General features: G+C 43.4%; 1 protein-coding gene and 1 long non-coding RNA gene across 3 annotated transcripts in view; one reads left to right on the top strand and one right to left on the bottom strand.

Annotated features, from left to right (window-relative positions):
• Nucleotides 1-972: 972 nt before the first annotated feature.
• LOC123829027 lies at nucleotides 973-9,001 on the bottom strand. Its single transcript, XR_006787537.1, has 2 exons — nucleotides 8,178-9,001; nucleotides 973-1,154 (listed from the first exon to the last, which is right to left on the bottom strand). It is a non-coding gene; the product is annotated as an uncharacterized LOC123829027 (long non-coding RNA).
• SLC16A12 (solute carrier family 16 member 12) overlaps nucleotides 7,354-20,557 on the top strand; it is a 72,720-nt gene continuing 59,516 nt past the window's right edge. Inside the window, exon 1 of one of the 2 annotated variants that reach the window (XM_045854511.1) lies at nucleotides 7,354-7,442. The gene's annotated coding sequence lies outside the window, so the exon portion shown is untranslated. Of the gene's footprint in view, nucleotides 7,443-7,595; nucleotides 7,967-20,557 lie in introns of those variants that run through there. The other variant, XM_045854509.1, reaches the window with a different exon arrangement.

Raw genomic sequence — 20,557 nt, 5'->3', positions numbered from 1 at the left:
TTCTCTCGAAAGAGAATATTTCTGCCCTGTTGGTGTACACCTCTCTGCCTCCTCTGAATGGCTATCACACTTATGTGACTCATGTGGCACTTGTGACATCCTGCTTAGCAGTCAGCTGTGCATCTTTCTCTCGCCCCCTGGACATTGTGGGCATTCCCCAAGGTCCAGTCCACCCTTCTGCTCTGGTTTCACCTCAGCTCTCTTGCACTGAAGATTTTCAAGCCATATTTCTAACTTTTATCTTTCCCCTTGGCCTCTGACCTGAATTTCTAAAAGCCTGCTGGGTGTTTCACTCCCACCTCAAGCTCCATGTGTCTGATGGTGAAGAGTTCACCAGCTGCTGCCTCCTAACATTTTGTCTGTTAATGATCACCATCCTCCTGGCTGGAGACACACATGCTTCTCAGTCCCCTCTACTCCCTATCCAATCAGCTACTTTGTCCTATTGATTTTCTCTGTTCTCATCAACATGACTTATTTACTCACTGCCAAATACACCTTGCACTTTCCCACTGCCAGCCTGCGGGTTTACCTACCAACAGAGCCTTCTTATTTGCTTATTGAAGTGCTTTAAGGAGTTCCAGCCTCACTTATAGAGTTAGCCTTCACCTAGGCAGCTTCTCTCCCAAGCATCTTATTTTTCCTCTGTATTCTCCTAGCAAATGTTAATTTCCTTCATAAAAATGTTCATACATAGTTTCTTTTTGAAACATAGGTTGTGGTAGACTCTAATGAACAAACTGAACTAACAAAGAAAATGGGGACAGACTCATAGATGGAGAGCAGGATGACAGCTAGTGGTATGGGGTAGGGTGAGGGGCGGAGAGACTGAGCAAAAAGGAAAAAGGACTCATGGACATGGACAATAGTGTTGTGATTGCTGGGTGGCAGGGAGTGTAAGGGGACTAAGTGGTAATGGGAAAAAGTACAATACAAATTAAATTAAAAAATAAATATAGGTTGTGGTGAAGGTGGTATTAAAATATTTTATTGTTATTCAACTTCCATTACTTGCATGGCTACTTCTATTTCAATTAGATTATAAATTCCTTGAAGACAGGAACCTTGTCTCAAAACACCATTGCATGGTAGCATCGTGCCTGTGCAGACGAGACATTCAGAACTACTGGTTGGTTGGTTTGCATTGAATTCATCTGATGACAGAAACAAAGGAGAGACTTGCATTATAGTTCAGTTTGCAATTTACTTGCTCATTACATTGGTTCATTAAACACAAATAATTTCCTTTCTAATATCTTGCTCATACCATGTTTTTTTTTCTCTTGAGTAATTTAAAAGAATGTAATATTATGATAAAAACTGGAAAAAAAGACTTTTCATAGATGAGTTTGCAATAACTTTTCTCTTTATACCACCATAAGGAAAGACCTGCAAGCATTGTGAACTTATATTAATTACTTCTTGCTTAAATAATGACGTGTGACAAATAACTGCAACACCGCAATGGCTACAACAGCAAACCTTTATTTTTGCATGTGAGTGTGTAAATTGTCTGGTCAGTTCTGATATGAGCTGGTCTTTGTGGGCAATCTTGGCTTGGCTCTCACTGTACCTGGGACCTCAGCGGGGGGGACCGAGCTGCCTGAGCTCTACCCGCGTGCTCTGTCATCTTCCAGCCAGCCATACCAGGCTTGTTCCTGGGGTAAGGTAGGGTTCTGAGACAGAGAGCCCCTTAAGGTCTACCCTCAGAATTGGCCCACAATTATTTTTCTCTCCACTGGACAAAATGATTGTTACACTAGCCCTGATTTAAGAAGTGGGGGAACAGGTCCCATTTCTTGATGGAAGAACCTACAAGTTCACATAGCAAAGGATATGGAAACAGAGGTGAACAGAATCATAGCTGCTTTTGTAACCAGTCTACCCAGAGTGAGACAGATGCTAGCACTGTTTTATAGTTGAGCGATATTGGGCAATTCATTCAACCTCTCTGAACCACTTTTCCTCTATTTGAAAATAAGTACTGTGAGAATTGAATAGACAATAGGGCCTGGGACATCACAGGAACTCAATGAATATCAATAAACTCTTTACAACTCTCCCTCCAGCTGTTCAGAGAGGGGAAAAAAGTATACACCAGCTCTTAACATTAGGGATATTAAATAATTTTATTTCAATTTAATTTCAAGAAACAAAGCGCTAAAAGCAAACACATACTTCAGAAAAAATACATAAATCTTTGAAAAATAATTTGAAAAATTTTGAATGAGTTAACTGGGAAATGAAGCCCAGTGTTACTAAAATCAGCACCGCCGTGCGCTGACCCAAAGGGATCGAGAGGGGGCAGAACACCACCGCTGTGGATCACACAGTGGGCATCTCTCCCTTTCTTTTCTCACACTCCACGCCTGGGTGGGTGACATGACTGGTAGCTCTTCTCTCTTTCCCATTCTCCAGTGAACATGCACCTCTGTCACAGAGGTTTTCTGAGAAACCGTTGGCTTGATCAGAGAGCTCTTAAGCTGCACAGCTGCTCTGATCTGGGGAGACTGCTGATTTTGGGGATCAGGTATTGCACTAGGTGTGGGGTTATCATGGTCCTGACCAGGAGTGCTGACTTTGTTCAGAGTAAAAGCTTCATAAATACGAATTGAATGAATCTGAAGAGGAAGAACAACAGTGGTGACCAACGAAAGTGATGCAGAACTAACATTCACCCATTCCACAGAACTTCATTGAAGTTTCTACTCTGTCAGCACTGAGGGAATAGTCTATGAGACAGAAGGTTCCTGCCATCAAATACGTTGTCAAGAGAAGGCTGTTCGTATTTGATTTATTTTCAGCTAACATTTATTTATTGTTATCCATCCCTCAGTGTTATTGAGGTATAACTGACAAATAAAACTTGTAGATACTTAAGGTGTACAATGTGATGATTTGAATTAACTGTATATTGTAAAATGATTGGTACAATCTAACGTAAACATCATCACCTCACAGTCGTGTGTGTGTGTCATGAGAACTGTTAGGATCTACTCACTTAGCAAACGTCAGCACACAATGCAGTATAACGATAGCACACTGTATGTCAGACCCCCAGAACTTACTCGCCTTACAGTTAACAGTTTATTGTCTTTGACCAACAACTCCCCATTTCCCCCCTCAGGCAGCTCCTGGCTACCACCATTCTCCTTGCTGTTTCCGTGAGCTTGAATTTTTTAGATTCCACAAATAGGTGAGATCATACAGTATTTGTTTTTCTCTGTCTGGCTTCTCTTAGCGTAATGTTTTCAGGTTCCTCCATGTTGTTGCAAATGGCAGGATTTTCTTCTTTTTTTATGATTGACTAATATTCCATGATAAATCCCTATAATAATGACACACATGTACATATATATAAATATATTACATCTCTTTATCCATTCACATGTCCATGGATACTTAGGTCATTTCCATATATTGGCTATTGTGACTAACTCCGCTAACATTTAGTAAGTACTCACTGCAAGTTAGCTACTGTGCTAGGCACTTCAGAAGTATATGTCTTAGTTAACCTTCACAATGGTCCTACAAGGAAGGTGCTGTTATTAAGCTCATTTCACAAGTTAAGAAACTTAAGTTTTGAGTTATGTGACTTGCCCAAGGTTACCCAGCTAGCAAGAGGTGGAGACATTGGGTAACGACTGAAGACAATTGTGACTGTCACAACTAGGAGGGTATTACTGGCATCTAATGGATAAAGACTAGGGATGCTGCTAAACACTCCACAATGCACAGGACAGCTCACCACAAAGAATTATCAGGTTCTGGATGTCATTAGTGTGGAGGGTGAGGGTCTAAGCTAATTAGCACAGAAGCTGGGAAGACTACCATTGATCTTACTTTGTAGATGAGAAGCTCAAGGCTTAAGAGGATTAAGAAATTTCATTAGCTCATACTGCTAAGAAGTGGCAAAAGTGGGATCTTTACTGAGGTCTTCTAATTCCAAACTCAATGCCTTTCAGTTATACCAGGACTCCACCATGACGAAGGAAAATGGATTCAATAATTCCATGGATTCAAGTGACATTGAACAAGAGAGTTTTAGCACCAGAGACCAAGGCAGTGAGGTCAGAGAAGGGAAACTAGGAAGTTTGGGGGGAGCTAAGAGCAGATTCCAATTGTAACTTTAGTTCCTGAAAGGTTAGCATTTAAAGTGATGATCGGAGGAGAGTTTCAGTGACAATATCCACTGGGGGCCTGGTGACAAGAACTGGAGTTCAGAGAGAGGTGGGAACTGGAAATGCATTGCCTTTGACAGGCAAGTGTCAGCTACACACAGCCACGACAAGGGGGGGATCAAGATACGGGATAACAAAGGGGAGCGAAGAAATAGTGGCTGCATTCTGCAAAAATGTTTGTAAAAAGGAAGTGAGGTGATTAAAAAAGGTGGGGGGGGGGGGACCAAGAAAGACATTAACGAAAGTGGGATCTGGAAGGTGCACACAGGATGTGGTCTTATGTAAAAATTCAGAAGAATGGGAGTTTGAGATTGTCCAGAAATCTGTGTTTCTTGGTGGGCAGGGAAGAATGTTACTGTTTTCCATTCTACATGGCACCCTAATTTGTATAACTGACAGCATAAAACGCATTTTTTTCATGCTGTTTGTATAGTAGTTATCCTCAGAATCTTTATTAAACTCTAGGTTTTGTTTAGGTTCTACTTAGGAAAAAGCCTTGTTTCTGTCCCCAACGCTCAACCTTCTGGCGGCTCCCAGTTGGACGTGGACCCCCCAAATGTCACTTCTTTGAAGCTGAAGTTCTTGTTTCTCGCTGCTGAGTCTACACATCCTTGTTTGATCAAATAACAGAAACAAACAATCCCTTCATAACAAATGTACCTTGAGGTGTCATGCTTCTGAGAACTGCATCTGAAAATTGATTCCTCTGTACCATGGTGTGACATGGTTTCAATGAACCTGCTTGTTATTTACTGGATAGAAATGGTAGGGATTTGACCGGGTATGCTCTCCCTCCAGGCCGGTCCAGGTAGTGCCCAGCTCTGAATGGGCAAAAGAGCTGAGGGGAGGCGGTCAGAGCACAGCTGTCAATGGGTGTGGAGGCAGCAGAGCAGCTGGCCACATCAGCAAAAGCTATTTGACTAATAATGATGCATGGTAGTGCCATGTCTCCCTGTTTTTTGTAATGTAAAATGACTATTGATACTAATACTCGTTGAGTTTTTTTGTGCATTTACTGTGTACGCAGCATTGTGTTCAGCACATTCTATAGTTACCCCAGTTTGACTCTCATAAGGACTTGAATGATGGAGGTTGAAGTACCAATTCCTCTACCTGACTTAGGGCAGGTGAGACTGACTAGGATTTGGAAAAACTGGAATATCTGGGCTCACCTTCTCACCCAAATCCTTGCCTCTAAGCACGGCTGTCTGATAGCACTCTCCATGATGAAGAGAATGTTTCATGTGCTATCTAATACAGTAGGTGCTGGCCACGTGTTGGCATGGAGCCCTGGAAATGCGGTTAATTCAATAGACTGGCACTGGAAAACATGAACAAAAACTGAATTTTCATTAAAATTTAAATGTAAATGGCCAATTTCATAGTCCTTTTGAATGTGACAAATAGTTTTTCTAAGGATAATTACAAAGAGCATTGAAAAGATAAAACGTTTCCACCATTGTAGCAAATGTATTGGATAGCACTGTTCAGGGGAAATTGTGCATTCCTCTCCCCCCCACCCCCCCTTTGGATTTTAGGGCAAACAGAAGGGCTTTCTCCTCTTCTTTCCAGCTTCCTCAACCTTCTGACTTCAGAGAAGGGAGATTCCTTTTCTCTATCCATCTTCCCTTCTACCACCCCCCAAATGCCCATCCCCGTGGTGTATCAGCTTGTCCAACAGCCTTGAGGAGAAACCCCAAAGGGTGAATAGGTGTAAGTGACCCTTCTGTATCAGGCACAGGCTAGGAGTGTTAACTTCCTCCTCCTCATCAACAATCCACAATTATTCAATTCTCAAAATGTGAGAATCAGTCTGCCAGAGACGGAATCAGGTAAACTAAACCTAAACCCTCTAGGAGTAAAAACCAAACACACAAAACCCAAACACAGCATGTAATGAGATAAAATATTTCCTTCGAGCGTTGATAGAGCCCCTACAGGTGGTGACTTGGAAGAAAGCCTGTGACATTTCTTCCTATTCTCCAAAATGTTTTTAACAAACTGGTTGTCCTATATTAGTTAAGTGGAAAATGCAGCTATTTTTTTGCCGCCCAAAACAATGTTAAACTAAGAGAAGTAATTTCCTGAATCACAAAAGTATTCAAGCCTTTAACCTAAAGACCTTCACAGATGAGAAATCAGGGCTCAACCCTGTTTCTGCATTAATAATTCCATTTTCAATGCTAATGAATTCTTTTACAAGCTGCATGTGCTCATTCTTTTACCTGTTTTAGGCACAGATTCACTAATTGTTACTTGTACGTAACTCAGAGGTTTTTTTTTTTAATGCAAGTGCAAAATAGGACTTAAATCCAGATTTGTAAAGAGTAGGAAATTGAGCAGAGGGAAAAATACAAAATACCCAGAGGGCAAAATGAGGAAGGACTGTACTGACCTATTTTAAAAAATACCCTAAGGTATTTTGTGGCCACTACACAGTAACTTTAGGCCCCTGGTCAAATTTTCCAGAAAGTTGAACTCATTTTGACACTGTGATGGAAAACCAACTAAATCACCTAGGGATTCTTGTTAAAATGCAAATTATGATTTAGAGGTTCTAAGACTGGGCCTGAGAATTTGCATTTCCAGCAAGCTCCCAGATAATGCGGTTGAGTAGCAAGGATGTGGACATTTACAGGGAAGTGAGTCCGGAACCTGGTTTCCACAGGGTACGGATCGGCAGACTCGGGCAGCTCCTTCCTTCTTCAAGCCAGTGGGAAGGCCAATTTAAGGCCACTTTGGTCAGCTGGACCAGCCTCAGCACACTCAGCAGCAGTGAATTGTACTGGGCGAGCGTTAAGTACCCGGTGCCTGTACCTCATTCATTTTGTCCTTTCAGCAAACACATGAAGTGGATGCTAGTATTATTTTCGTTTTACAGGGGAAGAAACGGAAGCTCAGAGACTTAAAGACCTTGTCCAAGGTCTCGGGCATTCTCTCTCTCTCTCAATTTTAGAGAGAGGGAAAGGGGAGGAAGGAGAAAGAAAGGGAGAAACATGCATGCAAGAGAGAAACAGCGACCGGCTTCCTTCCTTGCTCGCTGGGGGACCTGCAACCCAGGCAGGTGCCCTGAATGGGAATCCAACCGCAACGTTTGGTTTGCGGACCGGGCCCAACCAACTGAGCCACACCAGCGGAGGCGCAAGCTTTTCAGGACTGTTGAATCCAGGTCCATCTACTCCAAGAGACAATGCTTTTAACACCCTGGGGCCTCAATTTCCTGTGCTGTAAAAGGGAAAGGGCTGGCTGGGAGACTTCCAAGTAAGTCCTTACATTTTTTTTCTGGAGACCTTGTTCTTTGACTCTGCAGGGAAATGACCACGTCCGCTTGCCTAGGTCAGGGGCACGGATGGTTGTTCCTTAGGAAGGGTCGGACAGTGCTGGAACAAGCTGGCGCGGGCCACCGCGGGCTCCGGCGTTGCATAACCGCGAGGCGTCCCTCCCCCTCAAACTCGCTCCCGGCCCCTTACCCCTCGCCCAGCCGCAGCACTTAGAGCGGATCCCAGGCATAAATCCCATTCGCCCGCTTCGCAGAGTCCACGGCAGAGCTGGGGGGCTGAACCTCGAGATTTTCCCCCTCTGTGCTGTTTTCCCCCATCACTGCCCGTGGGGCTCGGGCCCCAGCACCCGCCCGCGCCTCCGCCCCTTGGGCTCCCCGCCCCTCGGAAGCACGGGTCGCTGCGCCTGGGGCTCGGGAAGGGGCCACTGCCTGAGGACACAGCACGGCGTGTACTGCTGGAGGCATGTCCACGCGCCACCGCCGGGGCTGCTGCGGCCAACGCGAGGTGAGGACGCAGCGGGGCCAGGCTAAAGGCCTGGGGTAGGGTGGAAGGGGGAGAGGGCTCTGCACTTTTCTGGGAGGGCTGCGAAGCGCTAGAGTCCGGCCCACAGGTTACCCCGGACGCAGTCTCCCGAGGGCGACTGCGGGCCCCGGGATCCCCATCGCGTGGGCCAGTGATCTGTCTTATTTTACCCTCTTCCCGCTTCCCGGCTCACCTGTGCGGAGAGCGCGGTGGCTCAAGTGACCCCAAGCATCCTTCGTGGCTGGGCGGCGAGGCTCTAGGGCTGGCCTTGGTGGAGCTGGCGGAGGACACTGGTTTCGCTGCCCCAGCTCCCAGCAACGCTCCAGGAGCCGGTCACCCCAACCCGGGTCCCTCGGAGCACCTGCTGGGTCAGGGAGAGACACGTGCCCGCGTGCCCGTCGGTTTGGGGCTAGCGCGCCTGCAATTTCTGGGCAGGTGGCTGGAGAAGAAGCGGCTTTGATCCCTTGCCGTGGCTTTCAAGTGCAGATTTCTCCGTGTAGTAGAAACCGGCTTTCTTCCGGATTCTGTTTTTCGTGTAATTTTAAAAATCTCCCTTCTGCCTCAGGTAATAATGTTTACTTCTTGTGCGTGGTGTACTAAAAGCAGAGCAGCCTTCAAAACCTTAAGTGGACTGAAATTAATTTTTCAGTTGCTTCTTGTCCTCAAAGAAAAACAATGATACCTATATCGTGGACTCCAGGGGCGGAGGTGTGGGTTCTCGGCAAAGTTGTACAATAAGGCACTCTTCAGGTCCCGCGGCTCTTTCGTTAGCCTGCCGTTTTCACAACTCAGCATTCTGAATCTCTTATAACTTCTTCTTTTTTTTTTTTTTTTTACCGTGAGTAAGATGGGGCCTGCCAGCACACTGGTTAAACCCTTCCGTTCTGAAGGGGCCCTCATTAGTTCATCCTGCCTGCTTCCTTGCCGAGAGCGGGGCAACCCGCGGGCACAGCCCGCTTAACCAGGGAGGAAAGTCTTCAGGCCTGCCAAATGTAGAAACACACGATCTCCACAGGAGTGCGAAATCACTAGCTTTTAAAAATCATCAAGTGCTCCTGCATAGTTCGTTCCCACCTTCTTCCCCGCCCCGCCCCCCGCCAAACGTTATGCTGAAATAGGCTAATGGGACCCGACCCTCTCCCCAGGTGCCCAACCTATGTCTGTTGAAGAAATAAAGGATGGAAATTAGGAGGAGTAATTAAGGGACTGGATTTGGTCACTTATAGTCACAGGATCTTGAAATCCGAAAAGAAATTTAGAGGTCATCTATTCAAACGTTCACCTTACAGCTCAGGAAGCTTAGATTCCAGTGGGCAAGGGTCGGCCGAGCTCCTACTGTTCACTGGTATGGGACCAACACCAGAATCCAGGCCTCCTCCCTCCCTTTGCGTTCAGTTTTCAATTGCCCAGAGGCATTTTGTACAAAAAGTTACATGACTAGAATCACCTAATCACATCACTTGCCTGTTCTTTTTATTTATTTATTTATTTATTTATTTATTTATCTAGCTATCTTTTTTAAACTGGTGGGCTTCTGAAACAGATGAGAGAGGTTGATTTAGTCCAATCACCTTTGTGGTACAGTTTTTAAAAACAGAAACCCTTAATTTTAAATAATATTTACATTCTTCTTACATGAAGATGAATGTGCTCATACATCTCAGGTGAACTTTCCAGAAAAAGAAGAGCAATCAAAACAGGTGCACTAAATTTACCCCATTCTCTCCTTGGTCTGATCCTTAGCTCCCTATGGTGATGACTAGTTAAAGTTGTGGTTGGACTCTGGAACGGACTGTAGAAAAGTGGTTTGTATGAAGGCCATTTGCGTGTTGTGATTAACACTATGACCCATAACACAGCTGAGAAAGGGATTTTAAACAAGCTTATTTAGCATTCTAGCATTGTGTTGTACATTTTGCATGTTTTTTCATTTTAGCTCAAGTGAACAGATACCTAGTGCCTTCTATGTGCCTGGTGCTGTTCTGGACATTTGGGATATGTCAGCAATCAAAACAAAGAACTTTGATTCTGTGGAGCTCCAATTACAGTTCATCCACTACAGTTTTTCCAGGATTTTGTTAGGCAGAAAGAAGAGAATTTCAGAATTTGCCCAAAGTAGGGAGATAAACATAAATGTTGCAGATTATCTTCCTTCTCATCCAGTGATTCTGCTGATTTTATTTATAATCACTGAAGATAAACAAAGAAGCAAATTCAGATGAAGTTACGTTGACTTTGATGAACTGACATTCTACTGTACAAGAATACAATTTCCCCCACTTGGTTATTTTATGTATATTCCTTCATTCAGAGTCCCTGAAATTACATTTCCTTTAGTGCAGGGACATCACCGTGGTGACATTAAACTTAATGAAGCATGGGAGAATGAGTTTTCTCAGTAGTGTTAGTGGCCCATGTTAGTGCTATAGTCTATAATTGCATTATCTTGTGAGATGTAACTTCTTACCTATTAAGGAGGGTGGTGTTCTGTTTTTACTTTGTCTCACTTTACATTTTGTTCTCCCTTCCCCTCCACTATAAGTTTTAACTTACTGGTAAATCTGTTACCACAGAAGTTTTTCCTTTTAATCACACTTTGCAGTTTTAAGCATTTTCTAATTTTCTCAATTGCTTTTTCTTTGGAAAGGCACGGTTTGCAAGCTCAGGCATGTTTATTATTTTTAACAAAGGCTTATCAAAATGAACTTGGCTGTTTTTCAGTAGTATACAGCCAAAAAAAAGTATTTAGTGCAGATTGTGGGACTGTTTATGCATTCCTTACCTAACCAATTGCTTTGCTTTTTAAATTGCCTATTTGGAAGCTGTGTTCTTATGAGTACCTTTCTAGTATATCTAAAAACTCACTCATGAAAGTGGTATAATAATTTAATTGAGAAAAAAAACAAATCCACACTTGAAGACATAGGGAGATTTTTTTAAAGGCTTTATTTATTTATTTTTAGAGAAATGGGAAGGGAGGGAGAAAGAAAGAGAGGGAGAGAAACATGGATGTGTGAGAAATACAACTGGAGGCCCCCAACTGGGGACCTGGCCTACACCCCAGGCATGTGCCCTGGGTGGGAATCGAACTGGTGACCCTTTGGTTTGCAGGCTGCCACTCAATCCACTGAGCCACACCAGCCAGGGCAAGACTTTAAGTACAATGACTGTCTCTGTCTGTTTCTAATTTGTTCCACATCAAAAGGCACCAGGAATTGTTATCTTATTTGAAAGTGATCTCTGTTAAACCCTTGGAGGAGAGTCATGATTTCTGATGGCTGCCAGGCACCCACAGTGATTGATTTTCTTCCTTTGCCCACCACTTTACTCTTTTGGATCCTCACCCCCTTCTTTTGTTGCACATTGATGAATGGAGCAAGTTGCTGTAGCCAGGTAGGAAGTTCTACATCATTAATTAATTACTTAACTAATGTGCTCATTCATTATTTACACAGTAAATGTTTATTGAACATTTACTGAAGATAAAGATTTGTGTAAAGATTGTGCTGTGAGCCCTGGCTGGTGTGGCTCAGTGGATTAAGCGCCAGACTACAAACCAAAGGGTTGCTGGTTCAGTTCCAGTCAGTGCACATGCCTGGGTTGTGGGCCAGGTCCCCAGTAGGGGACACTCAAGAGGCAACCACACATTGATGTTTCCCTTTCTTTCTCTCTCCCTCCCCCTCTCTAAAAATAAATAAAATGTTAAAAAAAAAAAAGGTTGTGCTGTGAGCACCTCTTTTCCTGTGCTGGTGGTTGTGGGGATATTAGGAAACAGAATCTCCCTCTCAATCAGCTAGCACCCTGGTATGGAAGAAAAGACGTTTTGTGACTAGCTGTACTACCAGTTATAACCACCGTGAGATAGATAAGTATGTTGGCAATTAAAAATAAGAGAGAACGAATGGGCACTGTGAGGAGTCAAGGCTTAGGGAAGACTGTCTAGAGGACACTCCTGAGCTGCTCCTGGAAAGATGGGGAGTATGGTAAAGTTTCTACCGAGGCAGAAGGGTACTCTCTTTATGGGAACACATCTTTGCTTCTTTTTGAAGATGCATAGAAGACTTCCCTGTGGGCACCAGATGAAGCTGTGTTGGATTATATAACAGAAACTTACCTCTATACCCTGTACTCGCGTACCCTTTTGTCCTGGGTAATGCAGTACCAACCAACACTAAAACAACTCATTGGGTTAACCAACCCTTTTCTTTTCCTCTGAAACACACACTGGTTTTTGCTCAGAGCACAGACCGCGGTGGCAAATAACTATCATCATAGTGAAATGGTGTACTTTGCTTTTTTATCAGTTCAGGTGCACACTGATGGTGCTGCCTGGTCATAGTCCTGTTCATTCCAGTATTACTTGCTATTGTAATTTAGTTAAATACTGCATAAATTCATGTCATGTGAATGGCAAACATAGGATGCTGCTTCTGTGAAAACTAAGTTAATTGCCAGATAGGCTCCTGAAAGTAAGCCATGTTAAAAAAACAACATCAACACATGCTACAACATAGAGAAACCATGACAGCATCATGCTAAGTGAAGGAAGGAAGGCACAAAAAGCCACATATGGTATGATTCCATTTATATGAAATGTCCACAATCGGCAAATCCATAGAGACAAACAGTAGATTAGTGGTGGTCAGGGGATGGGCACCCGGGAGAACTGAGAGTGACTGATAGTAGGTACAAGTGGCATTCTTTTTGGGGTGATGGCTATGTTCCAAAAGTAGATAGGGGTAATGGCTTTACAGCATTGTGAATATTCTAAAAACCACTGAATTGCACCCTTTAAGATAATTAAAATAGTGAATTTTATCTCAATCAAAAAAGACTATAAAGCTAAAAAAAGCAACATCAACAAACAAGCTATTATTACTACTTAGGTATGGAATAGACAACTGTAAATGGAAAACTATAATAAAAAATCTTGAAGGATTTTGCTGTCAGGTGTTTCCACAAGTGACTTGAAGTTATAAATGCTTTTAAGAATTGAAGCAGAAGGATGCCTGTTCATGGCGCAGGGCAGCGCGAGTTCCAGGCGCTGAGGCTTGCCAAGAGCGAGAGGGCAGCGGCAGCCTCAGGGTAGAACCGGAAATAGCCCGAGAAAGGGAGCTGTTATCTGTCAACCCCAAGAAGGCGGGGATTGTGCAGCAGCAAGAGCTCAGGAAGATATCTCTCGGGGACCTAGTGGCCGAAATCCGGAGGAAGATTGAACAGGATGTAGTGGTGGACCCAGCACGCGCCTGCCCCCAAAACTGGCTCTGCTTAAGGTCCTCTCCCAGAAGTCAGAGGCAGCCTTTTCCTCCTGCACTAAGACACCTTCCTAAGGTGGTAGCCCCTGCCTCCCTGCTCTGACCTCTGTAGGTGTTTGTTGAATGAAGGAAAGAATTATGTCTGCAAAGAAAATTTTGCATTTGGGTGACTCAGTTACCATCACTCAATGCATTGTCTGTATACAACACACACTTCCCAGCTATCTGCTTCATAGGATTAGCATTTCCTTCTAAAGATTTTACAGCTCTGTACATCATAAGCAGCTGGTAGCAATATCAAACCACTCTTATCTGTAGACTTGCAAATTCCAGCCCTTCCAGCAGAGGTTCCATTGACAACGGGCCTCCCCTGTGGTGAAACCAATATGCCTCCATATAATGTACGTGTGCCTGGATCTCACATGAGTTCAATAAAAATTATACACATGTTCATTCTAAAACGAACAAATGAAAAAAGAAATGGAAACTGGAAATCTGGGAATGGTTTACCCAAGAAAGCCAACACAGAACTCCAATCATGAGCCAAAGGTGGTGAATGATTTCACTAAAATTGAAATAAAATATTTGAACTATAATATATCAACTTTTGGGCTCTCACCTTTTACTGATTGCTTCAATTAAGAATGCTTTCAATACTTCAATTTCTTAGGGTAATAAGTGTATCTGGAAAATAGCTAATTTCTCTGTATCTGGAGAGAAATTCCACGTTTATGAGCCTCTCTTATGGATGTAATATTAGTCACTTGAGACTATAGAGGTGACCTGAACTTGGTTTTCAAGTTCCAAATCACCATAAAAATCACAACCCTTTTCCCTCCAAACTGTGTATGGCTCCCTGGTTCATCCATGTAAACAAAGTTATAACATAAAATCTTAACTACACCAATTCTTAAGTATTGGTTGACTTTATAATTTTTCAAAATATTTCTGAGAACAGTTCACCATTTTCTGGCTTATGTACCACATTACACATTAAGATTGTAATTTCACATTTTAGGGACCAACTGAAATTGTTGTGTAATTCTACTTTTTTTTGAAGAAACAAACAAACAACACAGCCTGAAACCTACACTCACAGCAGGGCAGATCTGCCTGAAGGGAGAATGGAGTCCTGCCTCTTCAGTTGGGCATGGGCCAGTCAGACAACTAGCAATAAGCAACGTTAAACATCATTATTAACTAATCACGAAGTGTGGGGTGGGGGAGCCCAAACTCTGACAGGCATCACTGCTGTCAGAAAGAAGTGGTTTGTCCAGGTTGATGTCTGACAACTGAGCGATCCATCACTAAGTTGATTCAAGTCTATACCAATGATTCTCTACCCCAGCTACATGTTAGTACCACCCTGGGGAGGAAAAAATATTGGTGCCACAACCCAGTAGGCCTGGGATAGACCAAGAACCTCAGTAGTTTTTAAAGCTCCCCTAGTGAGTCTCATGTGCAGGTGGGCTTGTGAACCATGGATTGATATAATACTACTTTTATCTTTGTAACTTGGTTTTTTTGTTTTTTGCAATTTCTTCATACAGTACCCACTCAGTATATGGGAAGCTTTCTCAATGGTTGAATGAATTTTTTACTGATTTTCCCCCTTATGGGATTTACTGAACTTATGTCTACACAATGTCAAAATAACAAATCAACCAAACTGGTACCATTACAGACCACCCACCAATCAATTGACCAACTACTTTCATGCTTTTCATGACTGTGGGGTCACAGGTATATTTCTTGAGGACAACAATTTGGTTTTTTCCTCTACAGAATCTGTTTTCTCTACAAAGCTTACAGATATGTCCTTGTTTATGATGAGTTCCCATAACTGATTGAGTTGTCAATCCTAATGCTCAGCTTTTTTTCGGAATAATTTTTCTTATTTAATTGAATCAAAATAGATTTTGGAAATATAAGACCATTATATAAAAAAGGCATTATATAGGGCTCGTGTAAGAAAGATAGCAGTTTAAACCTGTCCTCATATGACTTAAAATATGACTAATTCCATGCTTTTCCTTGTCATTAGTATTCAGTGTCTGTGAGGAATTGTGGTGAGGTGACTTAGAACATAAAAACACTGCTCTAGCACACTTCTCTATCTGCGATGGCATTTGTTCTTATTTTCTAATACTCGTGGAAATTCTCTCCCACCATTACCGGTTAGTTTTCCCAGATTTTTCTTTAACTGTTGATTCTTGTATTAAAAATAACACCTCCATGGATCTTGACCAATAGTTTTGAACTGTGCTTTGCCAACTTCTGAGAGTTCCGCAGAGCTTCAGGGGCTGTTATGGGGACAATGTGGTGGGGACAAGATGCTGAGCATTGAGCTTAGGGTTCCTTTTGGTGGTCTCTTCTGCAACTGAGCGGGTGTGCTATTGATTTCACATTTTGGGTTGCCAAATAAAACTTCATTTGAACAAAGGATTTCTTGAAAAAACAAGTTTGTAAATGACTAGGCCACTAGGTTTCTAGGTTTCTGCTTCCCTTTCCCTGCCAAATCAGTTCCGGTCACTCCTAACTGTTCTTTAGCTACCACTGCGCATCTGTGTTGAAAAAACAGGGAAAGACTTCGGTCTCATTAACTTCACATCCTCCATGCTTGTAGGGAGAGAAAGCAAAATGAGCAGTTAGATGTTCTGGGCGAGAAATGCAGATTGGGAGCTATCGGCATAGAGCATCTGTTGGGTCATGTGTGTGGACCTAATTACCAAAGGAGTGTTTGTAGAACGACACGAGAAACTGTGAGATGCGTCAAAGATGAAAGCGTGAGGAAGTGCTATTTGGGGTCAAGGGCCCTCTTCTGTACTCACAGTAACCCAATACATGTTGGTCAATGAAGTTTCCTTTTTTATATATTTTTTTTAATATATTTTATTGATTATGCTATTACATTTGTCCCATTTCCCCCCTTCCCTCCCCTCCACCCTGTACCCCCTCTCCCACCCATGTTCCCCACCCTTTAGTTCACGTCCATGTGTCATTCTTATGAGTTCTTTAGCTTCTACCTTTCCCGTACTATTCTTGCCCTCCCCCTATCTATTTTCAACCTACATTCTATGCTACTTATTCTCTATACCTTTCCCCCCCTCCCCTCCTCCCACACCCCTGCTGCTAGCCCTCCCTGTGCCCTCCATTTCTGTGGTTCTGTTCCTGTTCTAGTTGTTTACTTAGTTTCTTTTGGTTTTGCTTTAGGTGTGGTTGTTAATAATTGTGAGTTTGCTGTCCTTTTACTATACATGTCTTTTCTTTATCTTCTTTTCTTAGATAAGTCCCTTTAGCATTTCATAAAATAAGGGCTTGGTGATGATGAACTCCTTTAATTTGATCTTATCTGAAAAGCATTTTATCTTCCCTTCCATTCTACATGAGCGCTTTGCTGGATAGAGCAATCTGGGATGTAGGTCCTTGTCTTTCATGACTTGGAATATTTCTTTCCAGCCCCTTCTTGCCTGTAAGGTCTCTTTTGAGAAATCAGCTGACAGTCTGATGGGAACTCCTTTGTAGGTTACTGTCCCCTTATCTCTTGCTGCTTCTAGGATTCTCTCCTTCGTTTTCACCTTGGCTAATGTAATTATGATGTGCCTTGGTGTGTTTCTTCTTGGGTCCAACTTCTTTGGGGCTCTCCGAGCTTCTTGGATTTCTTGGAAGACTGTTCCCTTTGCCAGATTGGGGAAGTTCTCCTTTATTATTTGTTCAAATAAGTTTTCTACTTGTTGCTCCTCCCCTTCTGGTACCCCTATAATTCGAATGTTGGAACGTTTAAAGGTGTCCTGGATGTTCCCAAGGCTCGCCTCAATTTTTTGAATTCTTATTTCATCATGCTTTCCTGCTTGATTGATTCTATCTTCCTTCTGGTCCACTGTATTGTTTTGAGACTCAGATACCTTCCTGTCTCTATTGGCTCTCCTCCGCATATCTTCCTGCATCTCTTTTATGGTAACCTGCATCCTTTCATCTAAATTGCACCCAAAATCAACCAATTCCGTGAGCTTTCTGATTACCAGCGTTTTGAACTGTGCATCTGATAGATTGGCTATTTCTTGGTCGCTCAAAAGGATGAGTCCTGGGGGACTGATCTGCTCAGTTGTACACATGTCTTATGTCTTTCCCTGTCTCTATTTTTTTTTTTTTCGGTCCGGTCGCTCTTGTTACGGTGGGGGGCGGAGCCTTAGGTGTTCACTGGGGCTGGGCGCCCCAGTCGCTACATTGTGACGTTATATGTGGGGGCGGGGGCGGGAGCAGGGACGGGAGGGAATCAATGGCGGCAGTTCAGTTTTCCTGGGCCCAGACCCTTCCCCGGGCTCCTGGGCTGCGAGCTCTGCCCTGGTCCACAATCGCTGCCTCACTGGGTCCCCCAGCCGCAGCTTACGCACTCAGGGATCACCACTGCGTTCTTGCGCCCCGATGGCTGTCGCGCCGATTCCACGCCAAACTTTCCCCAACCTCCGCTCGCCGCCGACCCGCGCCAGCCCCGCGCCCGCTCGGCTCGTAGTCTCCTACCAGTCTGGATGTACGGGTCTACAACTTCTTGGCTGTCCAACTTCCATTCAGATAAACCCTCTATCAGTTCTGTGTGTTATGCTGACCGTAATTTATTGTTGTTCTAATCTTGGTTGTGCGAGGAGGTACGGTGCATCCACCTATTCCTCCATCTTGCCGGAAGTCTCTCAACTGCCTCCTTTTTTATATTTTAATTTGCTGTTTGCCCACATGTGCTTGGGCATAACTGTCAAGAGTGTTGGAGCTTGAATATACGTGTATGTGGTGGAGGTGGTGGATAGCGCTGGAGCCCAGGCCTTTGAAAAGCCTACATCCTGCACAAAACTTTAGGGAGCCTTATAGTTTTCAAAGGCCTGGGCTCCAACGCTATCTACCACCTCCACCACACACACGTATACTCAAGCTTCAACACTCTTGACAGTTATGCCCAAGCACATGTGGGCAAACAGCAAATTAAAATGCATACTTAGACATGCATACTTAGACATGGACTGAGAAGATAAATTTGAGTGTTTAGCTAGTGGATTCGGCAGTGCAGGCAGCCATTGTAGTATTTCTGGCATAAAATGATTTGTTAAGAAGTACTGTGTTTTTTCCTTGGCTTTTAACATGCAGACATTTCCCCCATGTTTCTGTTCTTCCTTTTGGAATTACAGCAGGGACTGCTCAATTCTAGGTGTGGTCCCAGTGAGGCCCGGGAGTAAGTACCTTTCCATTTGGGTCTGAAGTGTCATTTCATCTCACCAACACAGACCCTGCCTTCAGTGCTGTCCTGCTGTTTGGCAAATCTAGTTACCAGGCTCACCAGGCAACAATGCAGTAACTTAATTTAAAAACACATATAAGCCTTAGAAAAGGTCTAATACCAGGATAATGAATAAACATCTTTTAAATAAGATACTGTCAAAAATATTTTCCTTAATCGGGTGTTCTAATGATAAAAGGATTGGTCATTGTATCAAAAATTAAGCCCCACACATTTTTTCTCTTTTTACTTCTTTAGGTTGACTTCTTTGATTATCTTAGACATTCAAAGAAGATAGAATATAGGCAACCATATACTAATTTTATTAGAGATGAAGATCTACCTAAACATTGAGCAGCTTATGCATGAAAATTGTCATTGTAGAATCATCCTGGTACATTCTGCTTTCTTTATAAATTTTCACGTGATAAGACACCTAATTGGCTGCAAATACAAACTATGTTAAGGTAAAGTTTCAGTTTATAGTTTTATAGTTTTAATAGTTTTAAGCTGGAGAAGAGGTATTTGAATTAGGTGAAACAGAATGAATTACCTTTGAAGTCCCTGATAAAAAATACTGTGATGAGATAGTGTTGAAGTAACTCAGTGAGTTTACCCCTGTGTCAGGCTGAGTACCCAGCATGCGTTGGGCATAGCCGGGTGCTGAAGGCCCACCGAGAATAGACAGGGCTCTGACACAGAGGCTGCAATCCCCTGGGAGACACGGGTGTGGGGACAGACAATCACTGCATTGTGATGAGTCCCACAGATGACTGCTTTTATAGGAGTTTAGAGTAGAGGCACTCCATGCTCTATGTTTGTCAAACTATTAGAGAATCAGAAATTCATGAGGTGAACAACCCAGGGAGGCCTTTCTAGGAGCAATCAGTACAAAGTGCTGACATGGAAAAATGCACTGTGGATTGGAAGAACTGCTTGGTTCTTCAGGGGGATTTGATGTGGCTGGCATGCAGGAGCTGGGTCATTTGGGGTCCTGTGTATCACATTAAATACAAGAAGTTTTGATTTTGTTTTGGCTGCTGAGAGTGGTCCTCGAAGTCTTTTAAATAGGGAAGTTGGACAGGAGTGGGGTTTGGTGATAAAATTAGCTTGTGTTTCAAACTGATAACCCTGAATGGGGCTTCAAGAACAGGTCCAGGAGGGTGATAAACTAGGGGTCTGTTGAAGTGATTCAGACAGGAAATAAGGCTAATGCCTCATAATAAGACGTTTGTTTTATTTATGTTTATTATTTTTGGTGCTTGCTGCCCTATATCAATGTGGTAGAGATGTTTGGTCAGCAATTCGATATTCTGTGCAAGCAATACAAAATTTGGGCTGGTAAATAGGTTTGTTTGACATCACATGATTGGATGTAATTACCTGGGGAGTATGTGTAGAGTGAAGTGTGAAATGGGTCAAAAAATTGTGAAGAATAATTAATATGTGTTCACATTCTACCCAGAGCAGCCCTTAGTCTTCGTGTTACTAGGCCCTGAGTGGGTCTGTCTAGGCCCTGAGTGGGTCTGTCTAGGGCCAGTTGTAAGTGTGAGTTCTTGGCAATGTGTAGGAAAGATTTCACAACACGAGTCCTTTTGACTATGAAGATATGTTTATTAAAGCTGGGGACAGTGAAACAAGGAAGGGCTTAGCATGGCGGAAACAATAGGAGAGCCTTGGTTGGCCTGCCTTAGCTCACTGAGAAGTCAGGGAAAAGGGGGCTTTGAGGACAGGCACGGGGGATTAGCCTGGGACAAACTGCCAGCTGCCCAGTACCTTAGAGTTTAGGAGATGTGAGCCTGTGAAGGAAGGAGTGGGGCGTGGTGGGGAGCAGAAGAAAAATGAAATGGCACCAGCTGCTCCTCAGAGGGAGAGCCACTGGTACAGGCACGCTGGGTCCTTTATCCTGAGGCTTTTATCTCTTTCTTGCTGACAGGAATCTTAGGGGAGGACACAGGGGAGGGTTTTAGTAGAATATTCAGCAGTTCTCCAGGTTGGCCCTTTCAGGGTCATGATCTCCACTGACTGGTCAGTGACTGGGCAGGGATTCTT

The sequence above is a fragment of the Phyllostomus hastatus genome, unplaced genomic scaffold (assembly GCF_019186645.2).
Source record: "Phyllostomus hastatus isolate PE091 unplaced genomic scaffold, TTU_PhHast_1.1 phas_scaffold_1066, whole genome shotgun sequence".
NCBI classification, from domain to species: domain Eukaryota; kingdom Metazoa; phylum Chordata; class Mammalia; order Chiroptera; family Phyllostomidae; genus Phyllostomus; species Phyllostomus hastatus.
The sequence above is the reverse complement of the archived record's forward strand: the minus strand, read 5'-3'. Positions and strand labels throughout refer to the sequence as shown.